The sequence below is a fragment of the Heliconius melpomene genome, chromosome 9 (assembly GCF_056956725.1).
Source record: "Heliconius melpomene rosina isolate 202511_hmr_F chromosome 9, ASM5695672v1, whole genome shotgun sequence".
Taxonomy (NCBI): domain Eukaryota; kingdom Metazoa; phylum Arthropoda; class Insecta; order Lepidoptera; family Nymphalidae; genus Heliconius; species Heliconius melpomene.
In genome coordinates this window covers 8,051,824-8,066,666 of record NC_140397.1, presented here as the reverse complement: position 1 = coordinate 8,066,666, position 14,843 = coordinate 8,051,824, and positions in this window count along the sequence as shown.

Below are 14,843 nucleotides of genomic sequence, written 5' to 3'. Positions count from 1 at the left end.
AGGAAATGAAATATTTTTTAAATTATATTTTCATTTCTTCGCTCTGATGTCGAGGCAAAGCGCGGCGTTGAGTTTCGCAACTCAACATGCAGTGCCTCCAGTATTCGGCGGAAAATTAGTAACGGAGTGTCTTGACATTAGGTTCCCTTTGCCAACCGTGCTATGTGCAGAATACAGAGTGTGGTTGATTTAATTTAATTTACTATAAGGGTTACGAAAAATATCCTCGAAAGTGACACAGTGTGGAACGAGACGTCTGTTAAGAAGTTTATTTAATCAAATCCCCTATCACATCATAGATTTTGTGACATTTTCATTAGAAACGTCTATCGATTTGTGAAAATAAATGAAAAGTGGAGATTGAGCTCATTAGGTTCCTTTATCATTTAGTTTATATCCTCATTTTATTTCATTTCATTCCAATAAATAAATAACATGGCGTGTAGATAAAATCCCGTCAAAAACATAAATGTAAAAAGAAAGCCAAGTTCTGTAATAAAACGTATGCTTTCAGCGATAAAAGAAGTGAGATGTAAATGTATGCCAAGTTCTATGGTCAGTCCTGAAATTTATTTTTAACAATATAAAATATTTTATAACAACTGAAAATGCCCATTCTTCTTACAACTCGGAGACTTCATTTATGTGTAATATCTGACTTGGCTAGTTTTCATATGAATTTACAATAGAATCTGAATAGAATAGAATAGAATTTGAATACATTCATTAATATCGATGTAAATTAATTTGAAAACTAGCCAAGTCAGATATTACACATAAATGAAGTCTCCAAGTTGTAAGAAGAATGGGCATTTTCAGTTGTTATAAAATATTTTATATTGTTAAAAATAAATTTCAGGACTGACCATAGAACTTGGCATACATTTACATCTCACTTCTTTTATCGCTGAAAGCATACGTTTTATTACAGAACTTGGCTTTCTTTTTACATTTATGTTTTTGACGGGATATCATTACTTTTTGTACAGAAATCATAAGTAGAAAGGTTCATAATGTAATCAAAATCAAAATATTCTTTATTCAAATTGGCCATTATAAGTACTTTTCCTATAGGAAGCTACTACGGAAAGAAACTCAATAGTTGCTCTTTTTAAAACATAGTTTAGAGTAAGCGCTTCATAGGACATTTCTCTTCGCCGAATAAACCAAGTAGGACACCATTGTGATAATACACTTCTATCTTAATATTGTACAAATCTACTGCAGCCTTTATTTCGGAAGTAGCTCCATACGTAGTTAAGCAAAGCATGTCTTCTTTAGAAGAGTAAGGATTCCCGTTTCGAGCGCTAGTGTAGATACTTAAATCATTCCCGTTACGACATACGTACTCTACTATAGTCTCGCGCAATTTATTAGTTTGTTGTATATCAATACGCTCAAACAAAGAATATGCAATAGCATGGAAGAGACAGCTCCCATCGGGAGGCATTGGAACAATTCGGTGTAAGTTCTTGTTTCAACCACAAGCAATTCTATTGAACGACTCATTGTTCAACATGTCTTGGAAAAAATATAGACAATAAATTTATTAAGTGCTGACGGTACAAATCTGAATTGATATGATCCCAAGGTCGACTTCGTTCTCTGCCGTTTTCACAAATGTTCCTAAAACCAGTAAAATCATGAAACCCAGGCCAAAAAAACCATTAAAATATGAGCGCCTTCGTACAATAAAATATATCTAATATAATTAGGTATTTACTTTTTTATTATGGTCAATAATATTATGTTTTATTACCCTTAAGATGATATTTAATTATATATGAAAATAGATTATATTTATCTATGAATCTCGACTATAGTTTTTATTTTGTTGATTAAATGACAGTTGTCAGATTAGAAAATAATGAATGTATGCTGCGTTTAGAAATCTGATATGTTTATTATTATTTTTTTCTAATTTTATTATTTTGTTGGAATAACTCAACACGCAATGCTTCCAGAGTTCGATGGAAAGAGGGGAACTGAGTATCTTAACACTAGGTTCCCTCTGTCTACCCCGCTATGTGTGGGATACATCGTAAAGCGGATTTGTTTATTTTTTATTATTTTGTTTAAGTAATTTTTAATTTTCTCTTTTTTTCTCTTATTTTTTTTATAAACAATTACTTAAATTTTTACTGTTAATTACATTAACTTTATAATTACTTCTGTTAAAATAGCTGGTAGGCTGACAATATATCAAAATAAAAAATCAAATCAGCTTCACGATGTATCCCGCACACAGAAGAGTAGACAGAGAGAACCTAGTTTCCATCGGAAGAATCCGAATCCGCAATTCCGCAATGCCTCCAGAAGGAGGCATTGCGTGTTGAGTGGCGGAACTCTAGTCCGCGCCTTGCCTCGACACGAGAGCGAAGAAATGGAAATATAAGTTTAAATAAATATTTCATTTCCTCGAGTGGGAATCGAACTCACAACCAGTCAGGTTTTACAGTCACACTTTGTGCCCCTGTGCCACGACTGACCTTACAGATAGTATATTATTATTAATTTTTATATATATTTCTATCAATATAATTATTTTTTAAAAGCTTTTATTTATATTTATTTTTTAGAGTATTTTTTTTCTGTTTTAGGATTTTTGTACCTCGAAAGCAATAAAACAGAACCCTTATAAGATCTTATATAGCACTTAGTACTTAAATATTGTAATAATAGTTTAATATCAAATACGTTAATCGACTATGCAAATACTCTTAGTATAATAAGTACTAAAATGTTTAAATTATCTATATATATAAAAAGGACTTGTCCTCACTGACTGAGGTAAGTCGCACGCACATCCTTAACCGCTAATGGTAGAAACGTGAAATTTGGAGAAAAGTTTACTTTCGTAATCTGTACATCCACTAAGAAGGGATTTTGAAAAATTTAAACCCTAAAGGGGTGGAAAAAAATTTAAATCGGCACCGATTTTTATAAAATTTGAAATTTAGACTTAAAAATATTTCATTGAACACATGTTTCATGGGTTATTAGAATTCACCCTTAAAAAGGCAAGCGAAGCTGCGCGCGTCCGCTAGTAATAAATAATAATGAAGGATGTTGATCCATTTATTATATTTTTATATGTTTACGTGAAGCCCTTGAAGTCCACATGATGGCAGGCTTTCTCAGGACATAAATTAGAGTCATTTTCAGCTACAAATGGAGACATATCTTATCTTAAAATATACTTGAAAGCATCGTGTTGTTTTAGATGGCTTACGTAAGTAATAGTGAAGTTAGTCTACAAAACAAATAAAATATTTACTAACGCGTGACATAAATTAAAGCAACATATATAAATAATGCATTTGATCTTATTTTTTTGGCAGGCGCTAAGCCTAAAAATCAATTATCATGAACTTTGATTGCTATGCTTTCATTACAGGCGCTATAAGTAAATGTTCCTAATTGAATCTATTTATTGAAAAATTATAAGAAAATATTAAAAAAATACTAGTTTCGGATTTTTCCCTTGACATACACCCAATTACTTAACCGGATGCTAAATTTCACCATTCTAGGTCATCTGGAACTTGGTTAACATTAAGGTCTATAGGTCAGTCACCCCCCTAAAAATTAACGATTTTTGGACGTCATTATCTAAATAACTGTTTGAGCTGTGTTTATGAAATTTAATGCACGTATACAGGTAGGGGGTCTAAATATTTGAGCCAAATATGACAGGTTTAGGTGGAATAGTTTTTGAGTTACGAATAGGTAAAAAGTGGCTTCAAATGGTTCGTGTAAAATAACACACGGTGCTGCTCGCCAGTTCTGTTTGTAAAAACACTTGGCTACGCGCTCCGCGCGTTTTAAATATAATCGTCGAATATTTCCATTCAGATATCGTTTCGTAATGTATTTTTGAAAGATAATATTCAAATGCTATTATTTCGTCGACTCATTGAATAACTGTTGAATAATATTATTCCTGCATTACGAGTGTCACGATTTTGCATGAACAAAACAAAACTTTTACCTATACACATCTCTCGGGTCGTCCACAGAATTTGGCAGTAAAGGCGACGGTTGTGGGTTCGATTCCCATGTAGGCGAGAGAACAATAAGACAGATCCCAGCGTTTAGTTCCGTCATTCAACATAAAAAGTTTCCAACTCTTCTTCCAACGGCTTAAAAGTAGTAAGTGATATAACATTCCGTTCTCTAAGTTTCATATATTTTAGAGACATTATACCTATTTGGGATAGTAGAGCTTCCATGTGACGCTCGTAGTTGACACCTCTCAACGGTGTTAACAGCCTCGTTAAATCTTCATGAATATTCAGGACTTTTATCTGTCACTCCAGTCAAGTATGGTATTACCTTTTTATATACCTATCTTGCAATGTTCAAGCAGATCTTTTTATTTTTTTTTAGCTTTTAGCTTTACACTGTATCTCGCACACAGCAGGGTTGGTATAGGATACCTAGTATTACAACACTCCGTTCTACATTTTTTCCACCGAAACCTAGAGACGATCAAAAATGTACGCAAATTCTCGCAAAATGTGCACGATCACGCGCGACATTTTTGTTTTATTTGTTCGTGCTATGCTCTAGTTTCTTGAGATATTTTAAAACGTGGACCGTTTTAAAACTATTCAAATGACTGCAGTTTGAAAAATTTTATAATATAAGATAATTATAACGAAATGTAATATCAGATCTAAATAAGATTTTGTAAAAATTTTTTGCCTTCACACAGTATCCTGCATATAATAGGGTAGGCAAAGGGAAATTATATATTGTTAAGACACTCCGTTCCCCACTCTCCGCCGAGTTTTCGAAACATTTTGTATGCAAGAGAGCGAAGCCGCGCTACAGTCTCTAGTAACAATATAACTGTTAGTTTTTTAAATTAAACTTTTAAGTACCCATATTTAAGATTATGGAATCTTTCCAACAGCATCTTTGTGTCATTTCTCGAATCATCCTTGACCTGACATATGACATTAGGGGAAAAAAACAATATTATTCATAAAGCTAAAGCTGCCTTCGTAATTGTAAAAACCCGGTTGCGTAAAGGCAACCGTTTCTGGAAGCGTTGCAACATGCTGTTACGTTACAGTGCGTCTAATGGGTTCCTTTAAGAAAATTATGTAACAGATAACTTATAGAGACATATTTTTTTTAGAAAATGTATAAGAGTTGGACGTAGCGGGATTTGAACCCGCACCTCTGAGAAACTTAAGTTTGAAAAAGTTATTCTATAATAACATAAAAAATTTAAAAAATACAGATATTGGTGTTATTTCAAAACAATTTCAATGGTACGTAATTATTTGTGGGTTCCTGTGCTGCGGGAGTATTTAATTTATTAATAGTATTTTTTTTTTAGCTTCACGCGGTATCACGCACATAGCAGGATAGACAGAGCGAACTTAGTGTATCTACTCATTTCCTAGCTCTAGTAACGTGGCAAAACGCGGGTTTGAGTTCCGCCACTCAACACACAATACCTTGAAAGGCGGAAAGTGGGGAACAGAGTGTCTTTACTAGGTTCCCTCAGCCTACTGTTATATGGGATATATATATTTTTTAATATGTATATGAAAAAAATAAATAAATAGTAGGTATAAGAGAAAGTATAAAAGAAAAAATATATAGGTCGTTACAATTTATCTGAATATTTCATAGGCAACCCGAGGTAAAAGTAGAGTGCATTTATATCATTTTCAATAAGGGCTGATTCGTATCCCGGACGTGGCTCTTACCGTATTCACGTACACGGCCTTTGTGAGGTAGGACTTGCCTGTTTGATATTAACCCATTTTTAATAAATACTAGCTTTATGCCCTGGTCTTGATTCCATTTTAGGTATATGACGTTTTTTAGTTTTATCAGATGTGACTGTAAATTATTTTGTAAAATGTTTTAATATTATATAAAAAGTAATAATAATTGCTTTGTTTATTTATAATATGAATTAAGTGTATAAATTAATTAATTTAAATAAGGCAAAAGAAAATGCATTTATATTAATCATTTTGGCACTACAAGTATGTTATCAAAATGCGCTAGGCTTAAACTTTGAACATAAGTATAATTTTAACTCAAATTGTTAATGGTTTTTGGTTATTTTTACACCTGCTGTGTGCGGGGTAAGCGTGCACGCTCGGGGCACAAGCGCGCCACGGCTGGCTTCAGTTTTTAATAATGTTTTGCATTAATCTTTACATGTTTACCTGTTAGCAGGTGACGGTGAGAAAACATGGCGTTTTCTCAAATATATTTTGAAATGCCGAAATATCCAAATATCCATTAATCCAGTAAATTTAGTATTAAAATAATCCATGCTTAGTATACAAGAACAAAAATACTTTTATCTTCTTTTCCGTTTCCCTACTTTTACTTACATAACGCGATCCTTCAGTACTAAATCATCTGGAGCAGTTTTATTACACGAACGTACCCTGCAAATAAATTACCCTAAAAAATGTACTTACCTCACGTTCGTACGAAATGGAAGTAAAACTTATTATTTATATGATCTTAAATGCACGAACCTATTTTATATGGATCTCAATAGAAAAGTTATATGAGAATTCATCGCAATAGAAGCTTTGGATGCTAAAATAGTTTGTTAACCATTCGCACTGTAGTGTCTGACAGGACAGCGGTTATGATCACGCTTTACTTTACTAAAACGGCCACATCTGAATCGAACCCAGAACCATCACGTTTACAGTGAGAAGCCGCTCTATTATGCCACGATGGTTTTTTATAGTTCCGTACCCAGAGAGTAAAATGGAATCCTAAGGCATAGATATCCGTTCGTCTGTCTGTCTATCCGGCTGTCACCAAGCTGTCTCATGAACCATGATTTCAAGTTTTCACAGATGATGTATTTCTGTTGCCGTTTGTTATTAATAAAATACAACAACAGCAGAAAAGTGTTAACAGAACTAAACAAATATTTATGGTTCGGTTCTCATAGTCAAAAGTTACCTCAGAACTTTTCACTGGGTGAACCGATTTTGATGATTCTTTTTTCATGCGGTGCTTCCCGTGTGGGCCCACTTTAAATTGGTCCATTTCTGACAAAAAATCATATAAGTGCTTAATTATGTGATATATGCGTGACCAGTCGACGAATATCTCAATATCAGGCTAACCGATTTCGATGATTATTTTCTTGATAGAAAGGATACGCTTCAAGGGTATTTTGGTTAGGTTCTGGTTATGGAATCTGGCTGAAGTCGGTTTATTTTGTTACAAATTATAATTGTTTTGCTGATAGCTTATATGGATATTGGTTTTATATGGGTGGTAAACCCTTTGTGCGCGACTCTTTCTAGGCCGGTTTTTATATTAGTAGGTACAATAAATATAAGTACCTAAGTAGAGCAGAATTTGAAATCACGACGTTAAATTTTCAAACGTTTGATGTTAAACTTTCTAAAAGAGTATCAAAGAAGATTACATTACTTTTATTATTGGAAAAAAGTAATATTAAAATTCCTGTATTGAAAAATTTAATAATTCAGAAGCGCCTGTCGAGTTTTGCGAGCAATATCCTCTTTCGCACTCTACCTTTTATAAATGCGTTTGGTATTCAATATCCGTTCACAATTCCGCAGGCTCTCGGCCTAGGGTTAGAGCTTAGGGAATATTTTAGCCATTTTGGTTAATAAAATTATTAGAAGAAATAAACTTACTTTTTAATAATATATCATGTAATAACTTACATCTATAATATGCCGTCGCCGTACTACCGACGTCTGACCGTATACGCGACTATTGAGAACTGGCTCCTTACTCACTTTTGCAGACTAATTGCGGCGTTGAATTCCACCAATAAACGTGCAATGTTTCGACAATTCACAACGACAACTGTGCCTACTCTGCTGAGTAGGTAAAAAATATGAAGCAACTTTATCTGTAACAACATTTCGCCGTCGTAAAATTAATTTTGTATAACTTTTTTCTATAGGATTATGGCAGTGAATGTATGCAGCAATAATAATATTTCTCTGTCTTCTAAAAATATTTTCAAAAAAAAAAATTTTTTTAAAAGTATTATTTTTTGTAGCGAGACTCTAACTTGAGCATTTTGGAGCATCTTAGACGCTTTGAGGACTTTTACAGGAAAATATGAAAAAGACAATCACCTCAACCATTGCCCTGTAGTTGAGCATGAATTATTTGAATACAATTTTCTAGAGAAATAACACGAAAACGAGAAAATTTGAATGAAAATCAAACTTTAATCAACAATTTAGAAAGAAGCGTTTCAGATTTTCTCGAAAAAATTGTTGACCTTTTAGAAATGCCACGACCAAATGTCAATCAATATTTCGTTATTTTTTTGCAGCATCACACTGTATCCTGCGCAAAGCAGTGTAGGCAGAGGGAACCTAGTTTTAAGACATTCCGTTCCCCATTAAGATAAATCCGTCCCCATTTTCAACCGAAACCTGGAAGCATTACTGAGTGGCGGAACTCGAGCATCATTACCAGCAGAACCAGGGAATTAAAATATTAAATATTTTATTGAATGAGAATCGAACCAACAATCTTTTCACTTTTGTCTTATTTGTCTATTATCTTTATAATATGGCGAGAACTGTTACATAGAGCTTGATTGTAGCTAACTTATTTAGGTTTAAACCGCCGAGTCTGGCACAGTGACATTTTAGAAATGGGAATAAATAAGTGCATTAGAGGGTTATTGAATTGGTTGCGGGAAGTGCGACGCGTGGTCTGAAGTGGAATACAGTTTGTTTGGTGCAAGTTAACGGAATCAGCGATTTGTATTGTAAAATAGAAAATAAATAGTAATATAAATAGTGCCTCCAAAATTAGGCGGTAAGTGGGGAACGAAATCTCAATGGGAACGGAGTGCCTTAACACTATGTTTCCAGGTTTTCTCTGTATACACTGATATGTGCGGTATATACCGTGTATTGTAAAATAGATGATAGAACATACCTACATACATTGAAGTTTTCTTGGTGTAGTCTAGCTCTGTCGCCAAATAACCTATGAATTTACACTTCCGTACTATGAGAATAACATCTTCACATTTTGACAATTATTTCTGTTGACACATTTGTAAGAATTTTACATAGTGTTTTTTTATAGAGACTAGTAAGGGCACTTCAAAAAAACCGGCCAAGTGCGAATCGGAGTACAAAGGGTATTTTAGTACATCACTGGGAGGAATAAAATATTGAATATTTTCATTTCTTCGATGAGGTAACAAGACTCTCGAAATTTTCGTCGAAATTTTCTCGAAGTTTTGGAAAATTCAGCAGGAACCGGAAAGGAACGGAGTGTCTTAACAATGGGATCCCTCTGCGTTCCCACCATTAAAATCAAATATTTTCTCTCCACTCTTACTTAAAGTAAAGGTAAATCTTGTACCTCAGGCTTCGTTACGTCACCGCCATGAAGCGCCCCGGTTTCAGTGCGAAGATAATCAAGAAACGTTTAATATAGCGACACTATTGTTGTCAAGCTGTTATTTTACTTTTTTTTATTGTATGTACTCTAAAACTAATAATATTTCAAGTAGGGTAATCCTATTATTATTTATTCGTTATGTTTTTTAAATTCTACTGGTGCAAGTTGTAGAATGTTTCTGATTACTTTATTTTTTATAACGCGTCGTTGTATCCCGCACAGCAGGGGGGGAGGGGTAAAGACAGGGAGTACTTTGGAACCTGGTGTCCCAAACTCACTCCGTTCTCATTAAGAAACTTTTCCCATTTTCCGCCGAATTCTGGAGGCACTGCGTGTTGAGTGGCGGAATTTTATGCTGGGCTTGGTTTTGACATCAGAGCGAAAAAATAAATTACATTACATATTTTATCTCCTCGAGTAGGAATCGAATCCACAACCTGTCGCTTATTTGGTTACCTTAAAAAAATTACGTAGGTAGCTGAACTATTTTAAATAATAAGTTCAATATATCAATGCGAAGAACGGCGTTAAGTTCCGTTACTCAATACCCAAAGAATTCGGTGGCAAGTGGGGAACGGAAGTATCTTTACATTAGGTTCCCAGATTTCCTCAGCCTAATTATAATTGTGATCCACCGTACCTGCATCAGCTTCGTCCAGACAAAATCAATGATCGTTGAACACCTCCATAGCTACAGCACCACCCGCGCCACCCGCACCAGACGCCAGCCATATTTATAACGAAACAAATGAGATGAGACCTAGACGTATCCGTACCTCCTTACCTCCGAATCGACTCGTCTAGACTACACTATATACTCTTATACTTAGTGATGCTCCAAGGAGACGGTTTCCAGACGAGCGCTTGTATCACAAAATGTATTATTATAATACTAGCGTCCCGAACGTGGCTTCGGCTGTTTAATTTAATTGTTATATTGTAGCCAAATTTTAGAAAATCTTTAAAATCTTTAAATTTAGCCTATGTGAGAATAATTCTCACGGATAAGTTATATTAGTGTAAAGTTTCAACCAAATGGTAAGTTTTGAATGAGATTGGGGCAAACTTCCATCCTCACAAACTGTCACATTTATAATATAAGAGGAATTTTGATTTCCCTATTTCCCTTCATCAGGTAGACAACGCACGGCTTTCAGTTTCGCCACACAACAGGCAATGTTTCGATTCATTCATTTATCGTTATAATAGGTTCCCTATACTTAACCGGAACCTGACGAAGACCTGAAGAAGGATGCTGGCTTTGACTGGATGCGGAAAGCGGAGGATCGGGAGCTTTGGCGCACCCTGGGAGAGGCCTACATCCAGCAGTGGACCCGAAAAGGCTGATTTGATATTGATACCTAACCTGCTACGTAATATTCAAGTTTATATTTGTTTCAAACGAGTATTGGGGTCAGTCGTGGCGTAGGGGCAGCAACGTGTGACTGTAAACGCAACAGGTTGTGGGTTCGATTCACACTCGAGGAAATGAAATATTTATTATTATTTTATTTTCAATATTCTCGGTCTGGTAAGAAACGAAGCGCGGCGTTGAGCTCCGCCACTGAACGCAATAGCTCCAAAATTCTATGGAATTGGGAAATAGAAATATGTTAATGGCAACGACGTATCTTAACACCAGGTTCCCAGGTTCCCTCTGTTTTCCCTGCTAAACGTGATAAAGCGAAAAGCTAAAACAAAAACTATTTAATTAGATAGCTATTGAAGAGGTATCGACGTGAGATCAATATTCAATCATACATTGCCAGCAGGGGCGGCGCTGACAGCCGACTGACAGAACTGACAGGACTGACAGGACTCACGGCACTTCATTTCCTATTAAAACCAATATCTACTTCAATCTATCGTCGGTTTAAAATAGAAATGGTTTAAAGTCAAACAAATTATGGTTTCATTATTGAAGCCAATTATTACTATATTTATGTAGAAAAATAGAATTATAACGACTTTTATAATAAATGGAAGCGCCTTCTCTTTACAATACAATACAGTTTATACGAGAGGGAAAATATTTTAAAAAAGTAGCTTTTTATTCTTCACGCATTTGTAACATATTAAGTGAGATATAATATCTAAGAGACACTCTGTTCTCCACTTTTGTACAATATATTTTATTAAGAGGAACGATATTCAAAATTGGAATTAATAACTCTAACATAATAAATAAAAACAAACGCACTGGTTATCTGTTCGATCTCTATGTGGGGGAATGATTATATTTAAATTATTTTCGGCCTGGTGGTTAAACCACAGAGAAACAGAGTGTTCTACACTAAGTTTATTTATATATTTATTTATCCACTAACGTTTGTTTACATTAATACATACATTTACCAGATACCGTATCAAGCTTACTAGAGCAAAAATAAACTCATAATCGTAGGCACAAAACATGTAAAAAAAATAAGGAAGAATAAGGCAATAATAGGCCAGTCGTGGCATAGCTTGTAGAGTTAGTAGTAAGGAGGAGGAGGAGTGTGAAATATTTCATTTCCTCGAGTGGGAATCGAACCCACAACCTGTTGCTTTAACAGTCACTCGGTCACAACTGGCTTGTAATAAAAATATACTTTTTCCATATTTCTCACATAATAATGTCAAAGGTTAATTTATATTGAGTTTCCTGAAGCTGCACACGTACCTGTTTCATCTGGCCTGGGGGTTTAATAGGAACAAAGGGGCGGCAGAACAAAGGCATTTGGGAAAACTAGAGCATATTGATTTACGTCCTAGACTGCATCTAGTTCATTCAAACACAGACTCTATCTTTATAGATTTAAGATAATTATTTATGAAAAGCGTGATTGTACTTCTGCCTAAAAAAAATAATTAATAAAAACGTGAAAGTTATGTTATTATTTTTAACCAGCGCAAAACGCTGTCCTTTACAGGATTTCAATTTAAAGTCCTTTGTGCCGTGCTAAAACAATGTATATCGTGCATTTGACGCGCTTTCCTTGATGACGTGCATTTTTTAATTGAGTTGTTTTTAAAGCCACGAAATTAATTTTGAGGTTGTCGTAGAGCTGGAGCACAATCGTGCGACTGTAAACGCGACGGCAGTAGATTCGATTCTCATTCGGTGAAATGAAACATTTATTATGTCCGTGATGACGAAGTCCGTTCCAATATGGTGACGAAGCAAAACGCAGCATTGGGTTCCGCCGCTTAACACGCAAAGCCTTGAGAATTTGGTGATTAGTGGGGAACATAAGTGTCTAGTGGGGAACGTAAGAGTTACCTCTGTCTACCCTGCTATGTGCGGGATACAGCTTGAGGCTAAAAAGAGAGTGATTCTTAACTAGCTGAAAATGAAAGTATAAATTAGATTTTCTCATGTAATTATAGTAGGTACATTGTTTGTAGGTTGTGGTTAGCTAGACGGGTAAACCAAAGGTCATGGTTCTGATCCCTAGGGATTGGTGTCGACATATATGTGATGAGGATAAGATAAATGATTTGATTTTGAGGGCATAGAGGCACAGCGGCGCAGCGTAAACTGGATACGCAACGGTTATGCATTCGAATCCTATAGAAGAATTAATTATGTATTATTATTTCCTCGCTCTATAGTGTCTTGAAAATGTTATGGAAAGTGGAGAACCGAGTGACTATTCTAGATTCTCTACTAGCGAAGAAGTAAAGCTACTTCTGTCCAATAAAACTAATGTACTAAAAGATTAAAATCTTTATTGTGCTATATTTAAACAAGTAATTTAAATATAGCACATAAAAACCTCTTCATTATCAACAGCCAACGCTGGTATTTTACAGGATTTCAATTATCCTTTATTCTGGACTAAAATAATATGGAGTGGGCGGTGCAACCTTTCCCGTCTCGTGCACTTGACACACGTTGTACAGTTTTTAATTGAGTTATATTTAGAACTATGAAATTCATTTTGCTTTGCTGAAATACAAATTAGATTTTCTGAAATAGCTAATTATAGTAGGTTATATTGTTTGTCGGTCGTGGTTAGTGATATTGACGGACAAACCAAAGGTCATAATTTTCTTTGTTAGGGGCTGGGGTTAATATATATGTAATAAATATATAAAATACTAGCGGCCCGCTCGCGGTTACACCCGCGTGAACTATGTTATTATTAATTTCTGTCTCCATGACTACGTCCTAGTGACGTCTATGCAAAATTTGAGACTCCTAGCATTTGTAGTATAACGAAGTTTCATACAAACTTTCGATCCCAAAAACAACCCCTTAGAAGTCGAATATTGCAAATTCCCGTCTTAGCGAGCACCTACGTCCTATAAGTAACTCCTATGCAAAATTTGAGACTCCTAGCACTTGTAGTTTCTGAGATTTCGTGATGAGTGAGTGACCTTTCGATTTTATATATATAGATAAGTATTATATTTATTAATACAACTTAAATACTTTTTATATACAAATGTCCCAGAAATCAACGATAAGCCGAAAACGGGTGATAGACAAAATCGTAACAGTTATAAGAAAAATGTGAAAAAAATCTTTGTTGAATTTGAATTTGAATGACTAACCCTTCTGTTGCTTCTATAATGCACTTTATTAGAGTCGTAATGTACTGACGCAATACCTAAATATTGATTAGTCTAATACATCTTTACATGGTTAAAGTTTCCACTAAGAAATGGAAATTAGAAAACTCATAAATATTTCAATTACTTTAATTTGCAACATTTGCTTATTCTGTCAAACAAAATGACAGACTGTAGAGAATGATGTCTAGTTCAATTTTATTGAAAAAAATATATTAGAAAGTTTCCTATTTTTCTTTGATTATCATTTTGTTAAGCTTAAAGTCTCATTGCTATCACCTAGCTACTAGAATCACTAAAATCATTCAATCCATTTTAAAAAAAACAGAATTTTAATACCGATTGTCATGGTAGCAGTAGTATATATCATTCCTAATGAGATATTTGACATTTCAAATGTCTGTTTTTAAACAGTGTTGTCTATGATTTATGAATGAATTATCATTCTTAATATATAAACTTAGCTTAGTAAGTAGCCATTTTGAATATCCTATAAAATAACGATTCTAATATATTACTAAGATATACGTATATGCATCTCTTTCTACACGTATACCTACATATTGTATATCGATATCCAGGGATAGAAATTATTACTCCCAATCAAAAAGCAGACAGGTAATGAACGATGCATATTGTTACAGTACGGTCAATATGTCGTGGACGCCTTGAAGTTAGGCTTTCTGAACTTTTGCGCATAATGCACTGGGATAGAGAATAATCGAAAGTATGAAACACCCTTAAAATCTCTCTGCGCAGCCATCTACAGCCAGCTTCAGGGATGCCACGACTCACCGGCCGTACTGTACACACCTAGGCACTGGTCCAGAGGCTGCGCGGTGCGCGGATCGATAGAGATGTGCCGCACC